Source organism: Arachis ipaensis, chromosome B03 (genome assembly GCF_000816755.2).
Source record: "Arachis ipaensis cultivar K30076 chromosome B03, Araip1.1, whole genome shotgun sequence".
Classification (NCBI taxonomy): Eukaryota; Viridiplantae; Streptophyta; class Magnoliopsida; order Fabales; family Fabaceae; genus Arachis; species Arachis ipaensis.
Genome location: NC_029787.2, coordinates 23,250,019 through 23,253,702, shown reverse-complemented (window position 1 = coordinate 23,253,702; position 3,684 = coordinate 23,250,019). Strand labels below are relative to the sequence as shown.

General features: G+C 33.8%; 1 pseudogene; it reads right to left on the bottom strand.

The window, feature by feature from the left end:
• LOC107629804 lies at positions 1,184-2,999 on the bottom strand (annotated as a pseudogene).

The window sequence follows — 3,684 nt, the reverse complement described above, 5'->3', positions numbered from 1 at the left end:
GATAATTTCACTCTAAATAAATTTAAGACATGTCAAGAAATTATTTTATGACATGGGACATTAATTTGCCATGTCATCATGTTATGTAATACATAAAGTTTAATTGATAAAAAGATTAATTTGACTTACAATTATATTTTTTAAAGATTAATATAATTAATTTAATCTTTAAAAAACTAAATTAAAAATGGATAATTTAAACTAAATTTAGTATTAACTCGATTAAAGTATTTTAAAAATACGAAAATGAAAAATGTTTTGGCATTAGATGCTCCTATATTTGAATGCTATTTATTTTGTGTATGTTCAATCCTATTGTAAGTTTCTCTGACTTTGCTGATGTAAATTATGCTGGTGATGTTGAGATTGTGGGGTTAGAAAGATACATACAATGGACCAATTGATTATCACCACATACAATTACATACTAGTTGATAAATTTGTTAATAGAGTTAACATTACAAAGAGGATGATTCTCCGAAGCAAACAAACTCCGTCCGCATTTTCTAGTAAATATCAAATAAAAAAAATGATTAAGAGATACAGACCTTTATTGAAAAAGTATAGGCGTCAGCAACTTTTGTATTTTGTGGGTAGTACTTAACCATCAAAAGAAAAGTGGGTAATCTCTCATCATTGGATGTAATCTCACACCATTAAAAAAATTATTAATGACTAATTAATGATTACAAAACACAAAAGTTGTTGACCCTAGCACTCCCCTTATGGAAAAGTATAGGTAACAAACAAGATTTTTGAACAATGTGCAAACAATGTGAATTAGTAGGGTTAAAAGAGTAAATTTAATTAGTAGCATTAAATTAGGATGTAGTATATTTTCATTTGATTGGTAGTTGTTCATGTTATTCAAAATTTTCATTGTCCCTAGCACTTCCCCACCTTTATTTATATCATTATATGTGCCAATTTATATTAATAAATTTGTTAATAGAGTTAACATCCACTTTTTACGTTAGAATGTTTTCATAACATAAAAACTCTTTTTTTTTTAACTTTCAAATAAAACACAAACAAACAAACAAACTAGAAACACTTGTTTAAAAAGATTTTAGAAATTTCTGGATAAATAAAAATATGTACAGAAATCACCAAAAAATAATTAATCACTTCTTAAAATTAAAAGACACCACTTCATTTACAACAAAAATAAAAATAAAAAAGATAATTAATTTGAAATGAAAAGAACATTTTTCTTCACTCAAAATGATTTATTATGAGATACAATCTGCACTTTAATTCAAAATGAAGTACCTAGAAAAGTAGAAATTATTTTTTTTTCCATTATAATATGATGAAGTTTCTTGCAGAAGTTGTCAATATAAGTGGACTCCAAATCTTTAAGAAGCAAAATGTGTCTTAATTTAGCATGGTTAGCTCTGAGTGTTTTACTTGTTTGATTCTCATCATCCATCAAAATAGTGATAGCTTTGCACACACTTTCCTTGGTGTAGAATCCATCTTGTTCCCCTTTTTCCACTTCCAAACCAACTTGCAAGTAGTTTGCCATCATTCTTGCATTAAGGAACTGGTCACTACTATTTGGCAGCAACACTATTTGACACGCATTCAGCAATGCCTCTGTACACGAGCTTGATCCACAATGTGTAATGAAGCAACCAACAGAAGGGTGTTCCAATATCAATGGCTGTTGGATCCACCCTCCATACACAATTCCTCTTCCTGCAACCCTCTCTTGGAACCCTTCTGGTAGCGCGTCTCCAACTGAATCGAACCCAACAGGGGCTTTCAATGCCGCTAGAAACGGCATGTTAGTGAGTTCAAGACCCAGCAGCAATTCTTTGAACAGATTTGGTTGTAACCAGCACTCACTTCCAAAACAACAATAAACCACTGAACCTCTTTTGAACCCTCGAAGCCATGAACCCCATTTTTCATCTAGACTAGCATTGGGTCGTTCCAGAACTGGTCCTGATAGAATCACAGGCTTCTTGAATTGTTCCTCTACTTAGTCAAGGTAAGGCCCTTCAATTTCCCTGCATGTTCTATATGCCAAAGCGTCAGATTCAATCATGGTAGTGAACATACGTTCACCGAGAAGAACATTGCTGCCGAAAGTTATGTTTCTCAAGTTATATAATTCTCGTGCCTCATGTGTATGAAGCGTTATAGACGACGAAGCCGGGTACCCCGGAGGAGGATGCGTTAGATCAACATGATTGTGTATCCCTTGATTGATCCTTGCAGGGGAGAGAAGATAGCCTACCATCACAGAACGCGCAGTGCAATAATGAATGGCTTTGATTCCTAGACTCCTTGCCAGTGGTGGCAACCAGTGAGTGAAATAGTCATAGAAAACGATATCAGGTTTAAGAGTAGAAAGATGGGTTTCCATTACTTGTTGAGTTTGATCCATGGCAGTCATGAGGACTGCACGCAAAGGCGGAGACACATCTGAGGTGGTTTCAGCATGTGGTGGAAGGCCTTCAACACGAGGAACAGTGATGGTGACAAAGGTGATAAGGTTGGGGTGGTGATTGAAGGAAGCTAATTTGGATTGTGTTGTTTTTGGGGCGAAGAATGTGATATTGTGGCCTTTTTCGGCTAACTTGTTGGCTAAGTGGAAGTGTGCAGTTTGGTGGCCAAGGGCTAGCCATGGATACATTGCTATCTTCAAAGAAGCTGCTGATGATTCCATTCTTGTTGATTTCGTTCAACCTTAGAAAGGATGAGTAAGATTCATGACGGATTTGGTTTATATAATACTTTTTGCCAGATACAAACCTGATGTTAGCTAGGTGGACTGATTAAAACAGAATTCGAAAAAATGACCGCACTTAAAAGATGTAATATATGTAATTTAACTTGATAATTACATCAATAATTATTTACAGTTTGGTGACCAAGGGCTAGCCATGGATACATTCCTATGTTCAGAAAACCTGGTTGATGATTCCATTGTCGGTAATTTGAATGAATCTTAGAAACGATTAGTAAGAGATATTAACAATGGATAAGGTTTACATAAGGGACAATGTTGTATACAGCATTTAAATATAGGGAGTCATTTAAAGACATTTAAAACATTTTTTTTAAATATTTTTTAATAATTAAAATTTAACACATATAATAAATTATAGTATGAGTAATGGAAGTGTTAAATGTGTAATAAAGGATACCAGCCACTTGTCAGAGTCGTGGAGGCGGTGGTGGCTCTATTGACAGCCCCACCGCTTTCGCCATCCCACCATCACCACCCACAGCAATTGATGTGTCTTCTTCTACATTTAATGTTTTCTTTGGAGGCTATTGAAACTGACAAATCACTTGCTTGTATACTATTGTAAAACTTCCACATGCTCTATGTGTCACAAGGTTTCCGGCAATACATTTGTCCTCCAGTGAAGTTTGGGACTATCATATGGCCACCCATATCATTAGGGGTGTTTGCGGTGCGGTTTAGATTCGTTTTGGGTCAAAAATTCATTCGATTCGAACGCTAATTTTACTTGCGGTACAGTTTTGATTGGATTGAATTTGCAGTTTTATAAATTAAAAAAATTAAATACATATAACAAGTCTCAACATCAAATTTTAAATAATCAACAATGATATAACAAGTCTCAATAATATTTTAAAAAGTCAACAATAACATAACAATAGAAATAAATAAATTATAGGTTAATTAAAAAAAAAAAACATTTT